Source organism: Micropterus dolomieu, linkage group LG21 (assembly GCF_021292245.1).
Source record: "Micropterus dolomieu isolate WLL.071019.BEF.003 ecotype Adirondacks linkage group LG21, ASM2129224v1, whole genome shotgun sequence".
Lineage (NCBI taxonomy): Eukaryota > Metazoa > Chordata > Actinopteri > Centrarchiformes > Centrarchidae > Micropterus > Micropterus dolomieu.
This window is the reverse complement of record NC_060170.1, coordinates 29,785,989-29,808,366: the sequence shown is the minus strand read 5'-3', so window position 1 is coordinate 29,808,366 and position 22,378 is coordinate 29,785,989. Positions and strand designations below refer to the sequence as shown.

At 40.2% G+C, this 22,378-nt stretch overlaps 1 protein-coding gene across 10 annotated transcripts in view; it reads right to left on the bottom strand.

The window, feature by feature from the left end:
* pbx3b (pre-B-cell leukemia homeobox 3b) overlaps positions 1-22,378 on the bottom strand; it is a 58,250-nt gene that overhangs the window by 33,215 nt on the left and 2,657 nt on the right. Inside the window, exon 1 of one of the 10 annotated variants that reach the window (XM_046035988.1) lies at positions 2,568-2,783. The exons of the other annotated variants lie outside the window; for them this stretch is intronic. The gene's annotated coding sequence lies outside the window, so the exon portion shown is untranslated. Of the gene's footprint in view, positions 1-2,567; positions 2,784-22,378 lie in introns of those variants that run through there. 10 annotated transcript variants of the gene reach the window in all.

Genomic DNA, 22,378 nt, shown 5'->3' with positions numbered 1-22,378 from the left:
GGGGGGGGGGGGGGGGGGGGGGGGACTTTCAGGACACTTACATACAAATAAAAATGTTGATGAGTAAATGTATAATAGTCTTGACAACAGGACCAGTTTGGGGGGCTTTATATGGAGATATGGGTGTACAGTAAGAGTACAGCAGCTGCTTAGAAAAAATACCAATGAGATATGATTTTATTCTTTCAAAACCAAAGATACCTGTTCTTAATGGTTAGTGATTAAATCCTTTGACAGCTAAATATCATACGTCCAAAGCCAAAACATCAAAAAACAGCCTGTGTGAGTATTCCCATTACTATATAATGCTTCAAAATGTTCAGTTTTACTGAAATGTAAGACAATTATGCAGAGATCAAATAGCAAACTTTTGCACTGATTAAAATCTTGCTTCAACCGTGTGCTTTTCACATGCAAACACAGATGTATGTTTCTTTCCCCCCTTTTCATTTTCAACTTGGTTCTTTTTAAACTCTGTGCTGTCAGCAGATGTCCTTCTAACGGAGACAAAGAAAATGAGAGGGGGCTGGATATCATCAGCATAGAAATGAGCCTCCTCTCGATGCCCCTTCTAAAGCACAGCCACAGCACTGCTCCAGCCACTGCACTACCTTTTCAACTTGCAAATGACAGTGTCACCAAATGCTATCCTTCCATCAATCAAGTCGAGGGGGTCATGAATATACAAAAGGCAAAGCGGAGACTGGCTGCCTCCCGCAGCTCTACTTGGCCCAATTATACAGCCTCAGCTTTCTCCTGTGAGCTTCCACTTTTTGTTTCAGTCTAAAGGGTACAGTGCTAGGAAGCCCCGGGCTTAATCAAGGTAGGTCAGGCATACTGGACCTCTCAAGTGGACTGCAAATGCAAGTTAAATGTGGACACCAAATGTCATCTTTCTTTTACATCATTACAGCTGGGGGGGAAAAGACAGCAGGGGTCAGTTCTGCACCCCTTTTTTCCATGCACACGCCGCCACATCCCATGAACATAAGTTCTCTTCTTTACCCAAACACAAGACCAATCCACTAGGCCACTGCAGCCCCCTCCTCTCCTCTCTTTGCAGCAGCCTGCTTGCCCCTTTCTTTACCCCAGCTGTCAGATCATAGTGGTGAATTAGCATTCTAACGGATACGCCTCAACCCAGGGATGAATTAGCACACAGGAGTAACTAATGACCTCCCTGCTGAAAGTAGACCTTACAATCCATGGCACTGCTGATCAATACTCTCTCTTTTCTCATTTTAGGTTTCACAGAAATCAGCCTTAGAAAAGTTACTAAAGACAGTTTAATACAAAATGATTATCAGAGGAGTCACATGTGTTAATGTCTGAATAAAAAACAAGCTTAAAACTCATCAATACACCTGAATGGTGACTGCTGAACAAAAAACACATTGGTCAATAACATCTCATTGTTACGTATTCATTATGATGGAGAATGTAAACAAGACAAATCCATGTGTTAATGTAAGTAATGTTACCTGATAGCATAAATCACTGAATACAGCGATTGTGCTCTTGCTCTGTGTTGACAAAGTGTTGCGAGTGCTGACTAATCAATCATCTCATTAAAACAGATGATTGTAATTGTTTTTGATGAGCGTGGCACTGATGCAAAGGTTAAGACCATTTTATTACTTTGAAAGCCGGCTGGTTGAAGAATTACTTATTTCTGAATAAACTTACTATATAATCGCCAATTTGTATGTAACACGGAGGAGCCAATGACAGTACAGTAAAAACATGAAAAGAAGGGGCTGTCAATTTTGCTAATCAGAATTTAAGACCCAAATTTATATTTAAGATAAAATATGTGCTCGAAACAGATGCGACAAGCAGTTTTGAACAAGCTTTGATCAGCTTTTTTGATGTGTTAATGTGTCAGCGGAGGCACAGCAATCAAGCCACAATAAGTCTCAGAGGAGTGTAAGAAAGCAGAGGGTTAATGTAGGCCTACAGCTGAGAAAATAAATTACTCTAAATATCTAAGCGGACGTTGGAACAGGCCCTGTAAGAGCAGAGTGGGTTTGGGTAAACCAACAGTCTGTCTGCAGTAATTTATAGACGGCTATGATAAATACTATTTGTCCATGACAGTCACATGAAATAATAAACCATGGATGGCGATAAACATTACTAAATCCTGACACTATTGATTTATAATGTCTAACAGTGACATCAAACCAAACAACTGACAGAAACAATGCCAGGGCTTTAGGAGCAGTTTGTCAACTATTAATTCTGTCAAAGGGGGTTTCGCTCTAAGCTGAGAGAGCTTGTCTTGCAATTGTCAATCCCTCCGCTGGAAACAACTGCAGCACGTCCGTGGGTAAGGGCCTTAGGCACTGCTCCGTTAGCCCTAATTACCCCCATCCTTGCTTTGGCAACGACAAGACCGGCCTCTATTTAAAATGCATGTTAATTATGCAAATTATTAATTGGACTGGTGCTTGAGGATTTGTGTTTATGCCCGGATTAGAGTTAATAACTGTATCAAGCTACGTTTTAAGCCTGACCTATGACAAGTAATGCTGAGGTGCTGAAAGGGATATTTTCCAATACATTACCCTCTCTTCTCTTCCAAGTCCATTCGCCATCACAGGAGGCTGAATTAACGACACACAGATTCTCCTACCTCGCAACAAGAACCAGACAGTTGGGATCATCGTGTACTGTATAACATCATAAAACACTGCTGCACCACAGTGCTTTATTAAAGGATCTTGTGGAAGTACAGCCGTTTAAATAATTGCTGGTAACAAGAGCAGACCTCTAAACACACACGCGCGGTCAAGTAAACAGTTGTGGGTCTTATTTCACGGCAATCCAGAACTAGCTGTCAGGCTAATTGCACACACCTGTGATGGGGACCACACATGCTCTGTCACCACCTGCCATGGAGAGCAGTCAACAACAGTTTGCACTCTGATCCTCCAGTTATCATCAGTTATCAAGTTCAAGTAGATGTCATAGGAGAGCCAAATGTCTTGTACTTTGTTCCATAAAATCCTTTAAACAACAAATATAGTGGTCATACTTGTTTGGGGATATGTCTCGAGTTAATAATGTTAAGCGGGCACATTATATACTCTTTGACTTAAGGAGAGTTGCAACGGTGTTCCTCATGCCTCCTTACTGCACAATTTCTCCTTACATATGCATATTGAAATTGTGACTGTGTGTTTATTCTGGATTTGCCTCATCTCCACACAGTCCTCCACATCCTGTCTGAGCTTGCCAAGCCTTTGGGAGCTCTGGGAGTGTTCCCTCGATAGGGTTAAGCTTGAGTTTGTGTGCTGACAGTCATGCATGAACAAGGAGCTGCTACACAATACCCAAGAGGTATGAAAGGAATATCAACTGCCACAACCATGCCATTAGAAGACCAGATCAACACTTAATTCATCATTGTATTCTCTGTTTTTTTAGGTTGTTGTTGGTCAAGCCACAATGTATTGACATTAAACACAACAGAAAAGCAGTAGCTCTTGATATGCTTTCGATATTGCCGTAAGGTTAGCTAGTTGTATTGTGCCTAAAATGTACCGAAATTATGTGCTCACGTTATGTCTGCCTAGGAAAGTATGCTAGCAAGCTAAAACAGCTAAGTTACTAAAACAGCTAGCTTACTGAAACAGCTAGCTTACAAAAAATAAAACAGTCATCAGATTTCCATCCACTCTGTTTTAAACTCCTAAACAACTGTTATTGTGCGGCATTTGTCATAAAATCCAACACACTTTATTTAAAATAAAACAGACTGCAGAGGGTGTCGCCCCCAGTGTCAGCCAGTCAGCAGTCTTTCCACTTTCTGCCACGACTGAAATGGTTAAGGGCGCATTAAGCTGTTTTGCTCAATGGCCCTTGACCAATATAAAGAAGTACTGAGATAGCATGCTCTGATTTATGTCCTGTGAAGACATTATGAATGCATGCAAGCACATGCATGAACACCAACACACACAGTTGTTAAACTCGATAGATAGATATTGATACTTAGACAGACAGACAGACGGATAGATAGATAGAGATAAAAATAAAACATCATATGTGAAGCTAAGAGGGACCAAAGTAATAAACCAGATAAAAGACAAAATCAGTGAAATCGCAAATAGATTACATTTATTTTCAACACCTTTTGTTTGTTGGATCTAAATTATAGCTTGATTAAAGTCTAACAGAGGGCTACAGTAAATCCTGTGTGAATGTTTGCTGCAGTTCCTTTAAAATGGGAAATATTGATCAGTATGATTTCCCTGGGTACTGGGGAGCTGTAGAGGAAGAGTGAGAGACGTTATTTAAGGGACATGGAGCCTAAGTTGAAAAAAAAGGGGGGGAAAAATGTAACATTATGGTCTATGCCTTGAAACATGACTTAGTCTGAGTGGCCTTTGATAGCAAGGCAAAAAGGTAGTTCATCATTGTCTGCATGGGAACCAGGGGGTGGTTGTCTTGTGTTGATTTTACATTATTAATTTGAGGCACACAAGGTCACTGGGGCCACTATAGTCATGAGAACCAGTTGTTATCTTAACACAGCTGTCGGACTGAATCTGCATTGACTGATTACACCATTGATTGGTAACACTGTGAGAAGGGATCCTTTAGGATATAGTTCTGAAATTCAGAGCCTTTCCAATGCCACAACTGCATTTAGGTACCGAAAACATCTCCTCAAAAGAAGGCATTATTATTTGTATTTTCCAGTCTCTGCTGAGTTAACTAGCACTGTAGCTCCAAGAGAATTGTATTACCATGTCTCAGACACCTTCAATCTGCTGTAAGCAAATCAAATGTAAATGTCAAATTGTTGCAAACATATGCTAATGCAGGAAAAACCTCATGTGTGAGGGAAGGGGGGTAGAAGCTAAATAGAAAATAAACATTACAAAAACTGTGAAATCTTAAACAAAGGGGGTTGAATCCTGAGCAGCTGGCATGGAATGAACTCTTCTGGAGAGGGAATGCCAGTTTCAGAGCGCCCCGAGCATCGATTTGGAGCCAAGGCAGTAAACAGCTTTTATCAGCAATAATGATGGCATAATCCCAGCTAAAGAGGAAAGTAGCATATGGTGCAAAGCTTACAACTGCAATCCCAACAAAGTAGGGGGGATTTTCATCACTTTGTCCACTTGAAAGACACTCTGCCAATTCATTTTTTTTCTCTCCTTCCAAGGATCATAATCTACACAGTACAATTTACATAACTTGTGTAGAATATAGTTATTTTTCTCATCTCTTGACTCTAGGTCAGTATCATTTATGCTGTTACATACCTCCAAAATTTAAACTTGTAGTGCAAACACTCTGATGATATGTACACATTATAGTACATGGGCTTTACACGGTGACAGCTATTGCCCTGCAAGCTGCCAGGAAGTCACCGTGATTCTGCATTACAATCTTTCTATATACATATTAAGTATGGATATAGAATGTCATCTCCTAGCAGCAAATTAAAAATATTTCAAACAGAGCATATAACTGCCACCTACACTGAAGTCAATCTTTGCCGCAATATCTATATTTCATTTGTCACTTTTATTGTAGCCTCTTTCATTAAACCTATCAAGTTTTCTGTTTGATCAGACAACCAAGGCCAGAAGACAGCTCTTTTCCAGGAAGAGTGCAGCGCTGCCAAGTAGCACTCTAGACTGGCTTCAACCTCTGTCATTGATTTTCCTCCAAGCTGTGACCATTCATTGTTTGTGACATTCTCCTGTCGGCTCTTTAACACCCTTCAACCAAATCAATTTCATATTTTTGTCAATGCCTTGCAACTGGATGAGCCAGATGTAAAGGGACGTCACATGATTTAGGATGTCGATTTTCTGGCAACAGTTTTATCTTTAGTTTTTATAAGACTTAGAAAGCTGGCACGATGAGTTTATTTAAAGACATATAATAGAGGAGAAGCAAAAATAAGCTGGTGTGTATTATTGTACAGCTAAAACAATTTGTAGGTAGGTAGGTAGGTTTACTGTCACAATATGACAAGTTATAGAGTGAAATTGTGTTTTGTAACTCCCTTCTGCTACATATCAGACAATATGCATTAATACAGAATCAATTATAAGTCATTAATGGACTAGCTGATCGACAGAAAATTAAAACGTAACTTTTTTAATAGTTGATTGGATGGTACACTTCAAATCCCCCTATTTAGCACTTTTAGTTTCAGTTTCCAAACATTTAATAAACTTTAATGTAGTTATTAGCACATATAAGGATATCTTAGTTGTTTATTATTAGTAGTATTTGTCAGCAAATTTAACTAATCCAATGAAGACATTACTGTTATTGTTGACATGTTATTGTATTTTAGTATATTATCATTCATTATCTCTTTATATACCAGCCTCTACTTATGGGTGCCCACGGGAGGAGTTATAGTTGATAATAAATACATTTCTAAGCATTATTATCTGCTTACCACTACATTATATTGTTTTATAAAACGTTTATTACCACAGCCAATGAGGTTATTTTTTTTACTGGCCCGATTTTCATGAAATTTGGTGGAAAGGTGACGCATGGGCAGAGGAAGAAACCATAAAATTTTGATCCGGATCCAAGTCACTTTCTTTAACATTACGAGATAGGTCAATCGTAACACTGGTATCTACAGCAAAATGAACTGAATTTGTTCTGCACGCATGAACCCGTCGTAATTAAAGTGAATGGTGTGCCGCAACTAAATATACAATAGCCGCCTCAAACATCACTGTAGAAACAACTGCTACAGTTGTGTAAGAAATAAGCAATCAGGATGTGATTTTTCCATATTAATCCAGAAATCCGGACTTTCTCACGTGCAGGAGGTACATATAAAACGCACTGCTGAAATGAAGAGGCTTCAGCCAGGCCATATTTCTATATTTAGACATACTGTAATTCTAATAGTTTTGGAAATACGTCCAGACATATATAGTGGTTGCGCTTGCAGATTTGCATATCATAGAAGACTTAACTATAGGCCTTGGCAGAGGTCTGCGCTCTCCAAGTGCCCTTCGAGTTAAGTGTTTGTTTACTGTATTGAACAAATTCATTCTTATTTTCCGACTCAGCTCAACACACAACACTACAAACATCAACAGCTTGACAGTGAAACCTGACAATTGCATTAACTAGCCAACATATGAAACTGGCAGGTTATCTGACAGAAAATGGTACTATTGATGATGATGGAAATGTTGCTATTGTTGCATTGTGTTTTTTGTTGGTTTTCATAGCTATTTATAAGCAGCAGTAATAGTCGGGTATATGTCAAAAGACAACCAAACAGCAGATCACGTCTTTCCTCGACTCTAACAAATTACTAAATGTATTCCTTGCCTCTTCATAAGCCTAGCAGACCATATGGCTTTGCCCTCTATTATACCCTCAATATCACACACTAACAATGACAACAATAATACCACGAGTGACCTTGACTTCCCGTCTGGACTCTAAGAATAATATTTGATAGCAATATTAAGTGCAACAATAATGAGATGAATATTCCCCATTTAGTGTAGACAGCTTTAGGACAAATTCTGAAGGGAGAGGTGCCTGCTGCCGCTACATGCTGGTCACTCTTAGTTGTCAAGGCTGATTTATTGCCTCCTAGCTGTTCAATTTCACATTTTGTGCTCGTCATATCCCCGACTCATGATCATTCTGCACTGACCCTTGTAGGGCAGGCAGGGAATATTGATAAAACAATTATCTGCTTGCCGTTCATTTGATTTTCCATTTCAATTACGGATTGGAGGAGGCAAAAAGAAAAGATTGCGGCATTGATTTTTTTTCCCTACCTTACAACAGGAAGGAGGCAGGCTTTGATGGGATGCTTTGGTGACATGGAATTGAGGCAGGAGAAGTGTGCAGTAGCTTTAGGCACTATTCCTCTCTTTTGCTGTTGTAAAGGCTTTGCTTTATGGACCGTTTGTGAATTAAGTATGATTTAGCTTTATGGTCACCTAATAGAATTTTAAAATGTAAAAAGACATACAGTCTCTGTATCACCCCCTTTATAATCTTATTCCAAACACATGCATCCATTTTGACTGAAGTTTATGTCACTGATTATTGATTTTGATGATGCAAATGTGATGAGTGCAATAGGCTGGGCTTTTCTCCATGGGGGACCAGCATGTTCACACTGCTGCTGACCGGAGGTAAATACTGTATGTGCCTTGCACTCTGGAGGCCAAAGGACCCAAGGGTCATAGCAGTTTGTCAGTGACACCATTCCACTCTCTCCCCCTTTCTGATGGTCTGCCACTGTCTATTTGTCACTCTTGAATGACAACAGAGTTGCATCATACTTGTTTTTCCTGCAGCACTGACACAATGCTCCACCACCTCTACAATGTGGAATACTGTACTGCGATGGAAAGAATATTTTATGGATGATTTGAAGGCACATATGATACAAAAGCTGTTGTAAACAAAAAAACAAACATGGAAAATACAGTAAGAGAATCAATTGAGGGAAAGCGCATGTTAAATGCTGAGTTTCTTTAGAGCAAGCCATGTCAAATGAATCCATTACCACATAAAGTAAATAGATTCGTCTGTAAATGATTTGGAACACTGGTAATGGGTAAAGACCTAATGGGAATCCTGGTAAAATAGCCTTTGGGGAGCCTGGGAAAATCTGCCTCAGTGAAGTGGCCGGCTCTTGGCCAAAACCCTGTGTAGAGGGGAAGGGGAGGGGGCTGTAGACTTCACAGAGATGACAGAAAGCAAGAGAGGGAGAGGGAGAGTAAGGCAGACAGAGAAGGGTAAGAGAGAGAGCAAACTCTCAAGGAATCTCCACCCATGGATGATGTTAAGTTCCACTGTTGAGCATAATCGCAAAAAAAAGCTGAAGACTTGAAAGGGCTGATGATAATGCTATTGCTGTCCAGTGATCCAGCACGGTCACAGGCAGCAGCAGCAAGGCACAGTGCTGTACTACTTCCTATACTGCAGGCCGCTTCGGCGAACACGGTGGCTCCCAGGGGATTTCACATGGCTGACCTTAAATAAGTTTGGCTTTGATCAAAGTTTAGCACGATTGGTCTGCTTGCTGAAGATCAGGGGATCAGGGAGATGAGACCTGGGCTAGGAGGTCCTGGCAAAGACTCCTTCCCAAAGCTTCAGTGCACCCTTCCAACACAGGATTATGTTGGGCAATTAAGGTAATGAACTGGCTAACGCAACAACGCATAATGATCCTTTTTATCCTCGTTCTCTAAGGTGCCTCTTGTAGTTTCTCTAACACATCTTTCTCTGTGTCACTTAAAAACAGCTTTGCTTCCTATTTTGCGTCCTTCTGGTTTGTGTTCCCAATGCAGGAAATGATATCACAGGTAATTCAAGAAAAAAGAAACTATAAGCATGTCTGTGAGTGAAACAAACGGTGTTCAGCCGTACAAGATTGGACAGAGGAGCTCTTGTTCGTGGTTTAGGCAGCAAGGAGAGGCCAGAAAAGTGTGCACAGGCTTGAAGAACACCTGTGTGGACATGCTCATGTGCATTTGCCTGCACTGGTGTACATATGAGTGAGTGACCAGGCCTTATGTGTGGCTGGGAAAGCCTGCATCCAGTTCTCCCAATCAACCTCCCACCCCATCAGGGCACAACTTGTCTGCCTGCTCCCTTTTCATTTGAACACATTTTCTAGCCAAAAATTTCACTTCAATCTCACCTCATCTCTCCATACTACATTAACCCCTGGCAATTGCCTTCCAAATGACCCCATTAAGCTGTAATTGCCTCAGCAGGCCTGCTCCCTCGCTTGTAATTCTGTGCAGCGAACCCACCAGACGTTCCCCCGGCATTGTTTCATGTTCTGGCTCCCATCAGCCAGTTCAGACACTGACCCCCTCCCTCCCCCCTTTACTCCCCACCTCCTCTCTTCTGTCGTGGCCGGAGCTGTTGGTGCTCACCACTAGCAGTGCCACTGGCAGACTCCCCTTATCTGCACAGTGAGCTCACATAGGAGGCACCGTGCCCTCACTTCCTCCTCAACAGCTCCACTCACTGTCAATTACACAAGCATATACATTCACTACAAGAGGCCCTAAACAAAATAAACCTCGATCAGGGTTTTTATTATATCATTCCTAGGCCTAAATACAGTACATTCACATTCCAGTTATCTGTGTGACTCATGATAGCTACAAGCAACACAAGACGTTTGCTGTGGCCATTCCAAATTTCTCTTCAAGTGTCAATTACAGAATTAATTGTGGCATAATATTTGTATGTTAAACCATCATAACTATCTTCAGGTGTCATTAGGATGCTGTTGGTCACAGGGATTACAGCCGGTGGCACCTCCCAGCACAACTTCACCTTTTCTGTTGCCACTAGGGAGCTGATGTCAAGACTGCTCAACTTTTTGACGAAGGCCTCCACGGATAACTAACGCACAAATGCGGATAGGTGGAGAAAGCGATCCTGACAGTGATGTATTGCAACTAGTTGCAGGTGTCAAAAAGAAGATGCTCTGCCAGCCAGTGGCGTGCATGCACCGTATATATGCATGCATGCACACGTCTGTGCCCTTCCGTGTTTTTCTGAACAGTCCCCCTGCACACCACGTATGTGTATATGGGTGTGTGCACTTGCAGACATTAGATGCGTGCCATGTTTATGATGACTCTAAGCCTTTACATGTGACCTGCTATGGGGGGACTTGGACTAATAATCCATTCAACACTTCCTCCCATCTAAAGCAGCACATCCTCCCCGCCGCCCATAACAGATTGGTTAGCTCATAAAGGCTCTCCGCTGCCAAAGCCACACACTTTGCTTCTGTCTGCAAGTCAACCTATAGTATGATCACGCCATCTAATATATTTTTCATTCATTCAGAAAAGCTCTTTAGGAAGGTGGAAAAACATATTGACAAAATACAGTTAAATTGATTTTCCCTTTTTACACTGCAGCGATTTACTGTGATTTGAAATGTGTTTTCTAAATTAATTCTATGCCTGAGATACACAAGCATTCTCTGAAAACACAAACCTTCAGAAATGTTTTAGATCATTTCGTTCTCTCGTTGCCCGTTTATTTAAATTCATTCTTTTTCCTAAGCAAATGTTCCCAGGAATATCAAGGTGTTTTTGTTGCAAAGCTCTAACTGATCCAGGGGGATTTGCTTCCAACAGCCTGTCTCTCCCTCGCCTTTCAACACAAAACTCTGCGCTCCAATCAAAATGAACCACCAGGGACCCCCCTTCCCTCCCCCCTGAGCTACGCCTGCTCCGAGTGCTGTGATAGCAGCCTCTCTGCCATTGATCGCGGAGTTTAGCACAGAGCATGCATGCCACCGTTAGCAGAAAACAAAGACCTCTCTCCCTTTAATAGTGGCGCACGCCGTTAATGCAGCTAACGTCTTCTGTTTCCCTCTGCCCTGAAGAATGAATGAAAGAAAGCAGATAGCAATTAAAAAGGTTAACTAGGGTCCACATCTAGTCACATCTCATCTTTTTCACACAAACCTTTTTACCTCATAAACAGATTGATATCTTTTGGGGGTGCACATTCACTTGCCACAAGTGATAAAAACACGCATTCATGTCTTACTTATAATTGTGTTCCACATTGCAAATCTAATTGTAGACACTGAATTCAAAAAGGAAACACAGCTTTATTGATCCACCTAACACAGACCAGGAGGATCTCATGAATTAGGAATGAGATAAATCACCATTAACCCCAGAGAACCCAGCTTGTGGTTGACCACTGACATACCGCACTGATCTCTTTTTTTTTAATAATCAGGATAATTCTTACTGGCAAAGTATAAATATAACTCTTCAATGAATACAACATGTGTCTGTTTATTTAATCAAGGGCTGATTTACTTGTGACAGAGAATAAATTCTTCTATTTTCTGTGAGCCTCTATAAAATTGCCATCATTTTTAATTAATTCTTAATTAAAATATATTACACCACAGCTTCTACCCATCTCTCTTGATATTCTAACATAATCAATTCAGAACCATTTACATATCATTAATTAAAAGCTTTCCTCTCTCATCCTTAAAATCATAATGAGGGCCGATTCCTCATTAGTAACCTATAAGGGAGAAAATAACAATACAGTAGAGAATGGATGGCGCATTCCACAGTGAGCCCTTTGTCTCTGAAAAGCATTTTTTTTACGCTTCTCAATTGGATTTAAGAATTACTGAGTCAATTTTGTAGACTCAATGAAAATAAGTGAAGCAACACAGGCTCGCTTAGTATTTATTTGTGCCTCCACGCTGCTTTAAAACGTAAAACAAAGTAAATCAGTGTCATTGGTCATTTTGAATTTGGACTGAATTCTATTTTAAGAACTATGAGTAGAATTTATCATTACATATTTTCAGCTTTTTTAACAGTGCAACATACAGGAAAAAATACAAATGAAAGCTTTTGTCATTTGAAAACAAATTGTACATATGAATTTGATTGTGTTCTCTAAATAAGACACCTGTGAACAACGATGCTGGACTAGAATAAATAAATGTCCTAACCTTGGCCTTTGTTTACAATGAGCCTGCAGACAAAGAAAAACATGGCCATTTGCTCAGAGTAATAAACAATTCTGCATGAATATTAAAGCCAGTTCAGTACTTGTTGATAAGCCATCAGGCAGTGTAATTCCATTTCACTGCAAATTTTAAGTGCATCTATGCAGACGACGGCCTAAGATCATTTATTATCCAGACTTTTAAAAAAAGCTAACACGTGCGAACTATCTCTCCATCTTGAGCTCTCTCTTAAAGAAGAGTAATAATATCAAGTAATGATAGGTATTGTTATGCTGTGGATCAGGCATATCCTGATTTTTATCGCCCGTCTCTCACAGGTGCTGCAGCGCTACTTGTCAGGACTGCATGTCTGGGTCTTCCACATGTCAGATAAAAATCGCTGCACTTGGTGTTTCGGCAGCCTGACAGCAATTTATTTGAATGTTTTGTCACACTGGTGTTGGTGCATTTTGTGTGGGCTGCTCACCGGAATGGCAACAGCTCGTAGCTTCCTGACACTTGTGCACAAATACACACACACACACAAACACACACACCTGGACTAGCACAAAATCACTGATGCATATTGCATCTGCTGTATGTCTATTCTGGATAATTAAAACCCGTGTCTGTAAATAAAAATAAAACTACAGTGTTGGTAAATTGCATGTGTTCATTAATATTTAACACCCTATAATGCAAGCATGTGACACTACATACATCTGCCACCACATCTTTTCAAAAATATACATTTTCATGTATATGAATCAATGAAAGGTATGGTAAAGAGACTATAATTTTCTATAACTTTTCTGCTGACTTTAAATAACATCAAAATAAACACACTTGATTCAAAGCATGTTTAACACAATCCTCACTGCAATCATGTGATTCTCTGAGCTGACATGGAATATTGAGTAAGTTAATGAAATCCTCTCAAAGACAGGAACTCTATTTTTACACCATGATAATTAAAGTACGACACAGTTATAATTTACAGCCCTCGCTTAATTGCATAGGAAAAGTAAAATGGGAGAGGTCTATGAGAGGAGATTAAATGTGTGTCTGCGTGTGTATGTGCATGCAAGAAAGCGAGTGTGTGTGAGTGCGCCTCTTCACTCAAGAAGAGTGAACATAAAAGAGTGCATCTAAACAACGGGATTGTATCTTTTACCATCGTGGAACGTATCAAAGATTAGGTAATGAAATATGCACTGTCCTCTTTTTCTGCTACCAGGCCCTTTGACAAATCGAGTACAATCCAAAATCTCCATAAATCACTATTAAAGACAAGTATATCATCACCAGCGCATATATCTTCCCCAGCCTGACCTGTAGACTAATGAGAAAAGGCCCAGACTATCTTGTCTGATTAATTAATTCAAAATGTCGGCTGTTATTCAAATGTGAGGCTTGTGTTATTTGAATAACACTTGACAGCGACGCCTGAAGAAATAATTTCTGGTTTGTGAGGCTGCTGCGGCATTACTGATGATGGCTCGTGGAAATGTTAGAAGCAGAGGAGTATTTTTTTCCCTCTTCGCCAGTCCTCTCTCTTTCCCTCCCTCACCTTCTCATGATAGCTCCAAGAAGAAGTATTTCATTACCCCCCCACCCCCCACCCCCAATTATGGCTCTTACAGTTTTTTTCCACTGTCTGTCCTTTCTCTATGTTTGGATTCCCTCCCACAGCCAGCCCAGATCTACAGGGCAGCGCTTTGGCTCTGCAAGAGACATGCTGGCAAAGAGGAAGGTCATGGTTTTTACAACTGCAGCTCCCCAATGCTGACAGCCCGTGCTGCCAAAGTGACACACTCTGTTTGGCTTTCCCACGTTCATAGAGCTCCACAGCACTTCGTCTTTATCACAGAGCACGCCACACACACACACACACACACACACACACATACACACACATTTAATCATCCTCAGAGCTGCATTTCCTATCAATGTGCAACAAAATGATCATGTACACAGACATAATCACAAAATATCACAACAGACACAAGTGGAAATTATACCATTCAGTAGTGAATTTTCTCTTTAAAGAGAAAAAAGAAAAAAGACATAAAGTTCTTTCTTTTTTTGCAAACCCAGTGGATTGGGGGTAGGGAGAAAAAGGCATTGGAGAAAGAAAACCGTGAATGTACGTGCTAGGGCCTAGGGGCAGTGCACACCCCTCTATCGCTTCCCTCATCAAGCATGGATTCTAATCAGGGCTGGGGAGATATAAGACGCTCAGTCATTAAATAAATTAACTCTGCCACTCCATGCTCTCCTTCAGCACCCGCGAGAGGCCTGCCGTGCTCTGCATACTTGCAGAGGTTCTGAGCATCACGCACCTCACCTTCACGCCACAACCTAGCAGGCCTGCCAACACACACACACGTACACACACACACACACACACACAAAGGCACACAGGTTAAGAACTCATCTTGAATATTTAGCGAAGGAGAGGAACCACACCTCCTGTCTCTCAGCAACTGATGTTCACATTCACATGGAAAGCTTTTACATAATTGCATTAAAAGATCAAAAACAACCCTCAGGGCATTTCCTGGGGTATATGGGTATGTCCCGCAATTTTGTATTAAGAAATCTAAGTACATGAGTGATAAATAACCTCCGTAGACCAATGCTGATTCACAGAGTCGGTGAGACAGCGCACACATGAGTTTTTCTGAGGATCTGTGCAGTGTGCTGCCATTCATCCCGAGGAAGCAAGTGCAGTGACGAACAGTAAGAGAGCTCAGTGTCGGCTCGGATCACTGACACAAACAATCAAAGCTGACACTGTGTTCGTATAGCACCTGCCACTCCGGTAACACAAATAGATCAATATGAGGGGAACTCGTTCACTGTTTTAAACTCATATCCTTGCACCCACATCATCTTCCTGAGCGCTGTGATGTAAAAAGTGCATGCTTAATACATATCAATCACTTTGACAGAGGAAATGCTTATTTGAGGAGCCAACATGAAGCAAACACGCCGTGTCAGCAGAATGTCCGTTGTCAAAACTTGCCATTTGAATTTTTCAACCATATTGTGCGGAGACAAACGTCCTTACAAATCCCTTACATTGCAATTTATATCATTTTAATGCACGCTTTCATTCTCCATTACGTAGAGAAGAAGTACCTGGGAGGGTGGAAACACATTAGAGAAAGTAAGAAATGAACAGAAGGGTCTGGGGATCTCTCTAGCAGACACAATTAAATATTCATGTGTCTCCTCCTAGGACACAACAGATACAGATCATTATCATGGCAACAGCACACCACCATTTTGTTCACACGTTTGGCTCTGGATCAATGTGTATAAAATTCCATATGAAGAGAAGACACCACCAGAACATCAGTTATCAACTCCATTATTAAAATTACAACTGTTTCTTTTGAATACAAATTGTCACTTTAAATGATCCTGTAAAAAAAATATACCTGTAATTATCAGTGTGATATTCAGGCTATAAATGATTACAGTTGAAATTATGAGCAGTGTGGGGATGTCTTTGCAGAGGTGCACATGTGTCTCTTTGAGCCACATGCCATGGGACAATACACTGCTTCACAATGTTAGTGAATCATTCCAAAATTCATTACAAGCGCTCAGTCCTTTCCCGCCTCCTGCTTGAGGAAAAAGCAAGAGAAGAATAGCAGTAATGTACTCTGGATGACCTCCACTTTCTAAAAAGAGGAGAAACCAGCCTTTTTTTTTTTGCTTTTCAATCCCCATCAAAGAGGAGCAAAAAAGGAGGGACAGCATTCCCTTGCTCGCCGTCATTAATCATAGCTTTCTGGGAGCAAGCGCATATTAATTTCTGTCATCCCAAACATCATTTGGTATTGTTATGCCACGGCTTAGTCCTCATTCACCAGCAGACGCCGACCGTTCCTCCTGGTTTGAGGAAAGACAGGGCCTGTGTGGCTGTGTTTCAGAGCAAGAGGCCTTTATCCCTGGGGCTCTGACACCAATTAAGCCATTTCACCGAGAGACGAAAACAGGGCCCGCCGTTTCGCTGTAACATGAGCCAGCACCAAGCTGCTGGCCCCTCGCCATCTTTCCATTACTTCAGGCATAAAAATGAACTTCAAGGACTTAAGAAAATAAAAAGATGGGAGCCAATGGTCATACTTTACTGACTGCTGACAAAATTAAAACATTTTCAGGTGTTTTGCACCAGTCAGCAGAAGTAGCAGGCCAGGTCTTTAGCTCTAATAACAATTAAATAAAATTATTTTAAATATATATTCAAATTCCCAGAAAATATCAAAACAATGTGATGGTGTTATGCCACAACTGATAAGAAAAATGCTCAGTGTGCAGTTCCCTTTATGCCCCCCCCCCCCATAGTTGCCTTTTGGCAGGCAGCAGAGTGGAGCTTGTCTTAGGGCTAAAGCAGAATAATGCAAGGTTTGTTATGAATTAAATATTAGAAATCTTAACACAGCAGCCAATAAGAATTATTTGCCTTATTAAAGCAGCAGAAGACGCTGATTAAAATTTCATTGCATTGCAGTCTTTTTCCCATTTCTGCCTTCAATATATCATTTTAATGTATGAAACATGTGGAACAATGGCATATGGAACAATGGGAAGAGGGGCTTCATTTTCAACCTTGCAAATGAGGAAAAGACAGTTCAGACTCCTTTTTTTGTCTGTTTTTGGAAAACAATCTTGTGTAAAGAAAAGAAATGTAACAAAAATGTATCTTTTTTTGTTTTTAGTAACATGCTAGAGACTGCTGCAGTGTCAAAATATTGCAAATGCAATTTAAAGTGTGTACATTTACTGACTTCTGCCTCCAATTCCTTCATTACTTTATCTACAGAAATACATCACCTGTAGGAGTAGCACCTCCACACACACACACACACACACACATACACTACAAAACAGTCTAAAATATGTACATTTAACTGCCTTCAAAAATGTAAGTAACTGTATATCTATCACAAGATTAGATACAGCAAAGGTTACTTGTCAAAAGAAAAAATAGTGACAAAAGCAGGATTGTTTTCCGTGTTCTTGCACTCATAAATGATAGGTCATTTAGTTGTCCACATGTAATGTGTACAGAGCAAATGAGCATCATGGTGTCTATTGTCCCATGAGGAAAACTCTTCCCTGAAACACTAGAGCTAATGAAATAGGGACCTATAAATAGCAGAGTCATTACTGAGAGAGGACTTGCTTTGCACCAGTCTTTCACTCTAACCCTTTTTACACTAATAACCGGCTCTATGGCATTATATAGACTCCATCGAGTGACACGGTAATGAACATCATGACACAGGAGACTCACGGAAAAGTTTTTTTTTTTCTTTTAAGCTGTAAATAAATAGAATTTATAGCTGAAAGTATATGCCCAGGGCCCTAACCATAACCATAACCCTAAATACATCGTAATAACACATTTGTGTCTCATAATCACAATCACATTAAAAGTTGTGTTTCTTTAAAACTGGTTGATGGCTTTTTGATGACGAAGCATAAATTTATTTTTTTTGCAATTATGCCTCATAAGAGTGTGTTGCTAGCATTAACTTTATCTAAAGCAGTGAAAACTCCATATTGCAACTTGTAAATAAGGAAAATTTGGTTTAACTATGTCTGGCATGTCAAAGGTCTTTTACTGTGACAAGAGTGCAGCCCCAGTGATGCATAAAAACAATCCTTGCTAACTCAAGCTGACAAGACAACAAGTTGTGTCGTTCACATATTTATTTGCATAATTTCTTCAAATGAACCAAAACTGAATCTATATCTACACGGCAGCTTCTCCCTCTCAGCTTCAGTTTTATAATTTTACATTCAGCGACAGAAAGATGCCTCAAAAAGCAAAAGGGCACATGCAGAGAGTCTCCAAAAGCCATGCTCCTTCTGCTGTAAACTGATTTCAATCAATCCTTCCTTTTTGCTTCCAAAGCAGCCTCTGCTGGCTGCCACCGCCTGAAGATAACTATTTCACCACCTCTGTCATGCCTAATTAACAACTCAGATGTACAATTCAGAAATTTTGCAATTAACCTACTAAAATATTGTTGGAGGATGCTAATTGTTATGCCAGTTGCCATAAAGACTCATTTGCATAACGTATGTGCAAAAAACAATTATGAGCTGTTGATCGCGCAGGAGCCCGCAGAAAACGCTTGGAGCAATGAAGGGGGAGCGAGGGAGACGTTTGCAAGATGAGTGCTCGCGTGTGCAGATGGAGGGACAGCACTGGATCATCGTACAAAAAAACAGATTTGAGGAGCCGTACGTGCAGATACCAGGCTGCACCGGTGCAGAGACATCCATCTCCACAGCACAAAAGCATTTTCCCTTCCAAATGAAACTGATATGTATACACTTCCCCCCCCCCTTTCCTCTTTGTCTGGCTCTCCTTCTTTTCATCTTTACTGATGGGGAAATGGAGGGTATTTGGGAGCTACTTAGATAATAGCCACATCTTCCCCGGTCCCCCTCGTGCTTTAGAGGAGGAAGCACTAGTGGCCCTGCCATTGAGCCAGCCAGGAACCCAGCTGTGCGCGAGCTATTCGGCACAACACTATCTAGTCACTGCAGCCGCATCACTGGGGCTCTCTGAGACAAAAAGCAGCCAAAGTCAATTGTCTCTCCTGCTGAATAGCTTTCTGTTCTCTGTCATACATTTACAGGAGCTTTTTCAGCAAGAAGAAAATCCATAAGGTAGGAAAATAAAGTCAAATAAAACATATATTTTGTTCCCTGGCTTTTAAGAATTATTTAAATGTTTTAATTATATTAATAATTGTTATAATAATAATAATAATAATAATAATAATAATAATAATAATAATAATAATAATAATAATAATACATTTGTATTAATAATAATAACCCAATTGGAATGAGAGGGGTCATTAACTTTGTCAGGGAACATTGAAATTAATGTTCCCTGTAGATTTCAGAAATGCTTACCTCCTCAGTCCTAACTCTATTTACTCCAGGTAATGCTTTTAGTCAGCCTTGCATGTGGTTAATTACGGGCTCATCCTGAACTGTATTTAATTAACACAGTCTTTCCTAGCTGAACATTACATATATCGTAGACAAACCAATAAACATAAATGAAAGCATGTTTAGCAGTTTTCAGAAGCCAAATCAAACGTGCAACAAAACACCGACATTGGCTCGGACTGTGAATGCAGTCCCTCCCTAATCCACTGCTATAAACACTGGGTCGGCGCATTTATCAGCCTGAATCTGCCACAGTCTCTCTCTCTCCCTCCCTTACCTCTCCAGACCCCCTGTTTCTGAACCTGATGAGTCAAAGGTCAGGAAAACAACAAGTCAATACGCAGCCAAAAGAAGCGCCATGCAGCTGAGAGAGCTGTGGAGAGGGCTAAGCCTCTCTGTGGCACTCCGTGATTTAGCCTGTAATAGTTTTCTGTAATCTCTTTCTATTGATTAAACCTCACATCAAAGAGGAGTCTTGCAACAGAACCTCTCTTTTCCTGGTCAGAAATACCATATGGAGGTAATCTTTCACCTTTGTTATTCTTGCCGCTCCCGCTGCTGCTGCTGTGAACCTCTCTTCCAAGTATGAGAACAAGACAAGGGAGTAACCAGCAGGATAAAACAAACCCAGCACACAGGAATAACTGCAAAACCCATCTGAATCGCAGGCAATTTTCACTCAATGCATTCATTGTCTTCTCATGCAGCCTACAGGCAAAAAAGGTACAACATGAATGTACCCTTTGTCCGTAAACAGCTAGAAACATGAAGGAATAAAACATTTTAATTGCCATTTTTTATGTTTGTAAAAGAAAAACATCACACAATGAAGGACAAAGAACACCACTTTCCAACCGCATCTCACATTTAGCTTATCTAAATGCAAAACCAAGAAAATTTAGGGGAAAAAACCCTCCTGCTAAAAACACTCAATTTAGTGACAGGCAAATGACTTCATGCTGCCACTTAATCTCATTTCTTGCATAATGCTCACTAATTAGCATATCAAAGTGAATTAATACTTCTAGGGCATTAGCAATGCAGAAATATGCTGTAGCTCTACAATAACAGTTAGAAGAGTGCCAGAAACTTCTAAACAACCTGAAAAGTCTTCAGACTATCTTGCTTTTACTAGAAAATGCACTTCTTTACCTCTTATCTACAAAAAAAACAACAAATATCAAGCGTAAGATCGTTCTCACCACTTTGATTTTGTCAAAGACAAAATAATACTTTTAACATAAAGCTTTGAAGCTGAACCCTGGACTCACTATTCATCTGCACACTAGACAATACGCCTCGATAACATGATACATGTGCACAGTAATTACACTGATGATTCTTGGACCGCTTTCAAATTTATTATTAAAAGTAATTTTCAGCCAACAGTGGATCCCATGGCTAAAAGACAGCGGCCCCTGTGTGCCATCTGAACGGACATGAAAGGGCCAAGGAAGCCCTGTGAGTGATGCTGCAGCAGCCAGTGAAAGAATCACTGTGTGCTGGAAAAACAGGCCGGTCAACAAGGCCACTGGACCAGCTGAGCTCTGTCAATGGCTAAGAGGGGGAGGCTGTGACTCTAAACCACAGGTTAACCATGCACACACACACACACACACACACACACACGCTTGTTCTCCCTCTACTCCTCCGTGTCATGTCTTTCTCACACACACTTACTCCACAGTGCACATACACACTTTCACACACGTACATGTACATATACTTTATGTAATTTTTATGTACTTTTTCATGCTACTCTGAGTGGCTTATTTGGACTTGACAGCTCAGTTCACAGCAGAGATATTCAAACTGGCAGCCGTCATACAACTTTTGGCAAACAAACTGATAAAACATCTGAGTGAAGAAACTTGCAGAGTAACCCTGACATTGGAGCAGAGTTTTAGTATGACTTAGATTTAAAAATAGAAAACACTGCTGGCATCTTGTATGATGTGTGATCTGCATGTGTTTCTTCTTTTTTATCTCTTTCATTGTCTAAACTCAACAGGCACACACACACACACACACACACACACACACACACAGCTCCTCAGCTAGACTGTGGACCCTCTGCCTGCCCCTGTGGACACCACCTGTGTTGGGGAAGTTCATAAACTTTTATGATCTCTCCCAAGCCAGTTTCCTCATAAACCGCACAAAGGTCACAAATCTGACAGGGAATCAGGTTTGCTAAATTACAGCAAACCCACAGCATTGTTTTCTTTAGATTATTATGTTTTCTTTGACTGAGAGATATACATAAATAGTGATGTAGTAGTACTTTGAGTAGTTTGAATATTTGAAGCATCAGTTCACTTTATTTCTAGTTTCAAGAACACATAAATATCAGGCATAATAAACACGGTGTTTAAAAAGATGTTATCACTAAAACTCAATTACGTCTTCATTTAAGAATTTAAAGTAATGCAGTTTATTATCTTTCCCACTAACAACTAACAGCAGTCTGTCTCTATGAAGGTGACTTTTAAAAATATACTACAGTAAAGTAGTAAGAAATGTTATAAGACACAAAAACATCAGCTATAATTCCAGCTCTCTTTCATACATGTGTCTATATGTGCACACACACACAGAAAGTTTTCCACCCTGCTCATAGAAATCTGCAGACTCTATGCTTAAATAGAGCAAATGCACAATATGCAACAAAAATTATTTTTTCACTTTCTTCTTCAAAATGACTTTTTTAAATTTTTTTTTTTTTTTACCAGCTGATTCTATTATTTGCATTTTACCAGGATTAACTGTCCACATTTGCAAGAGGCAAATCTGCACTATCTCTACTTACTAACTCACTGACAGTACAATTATTTATTGAGAGTGTAGTTGCATTCATATGTTGAAAACATGGCAATAAGTAAGTTTAAA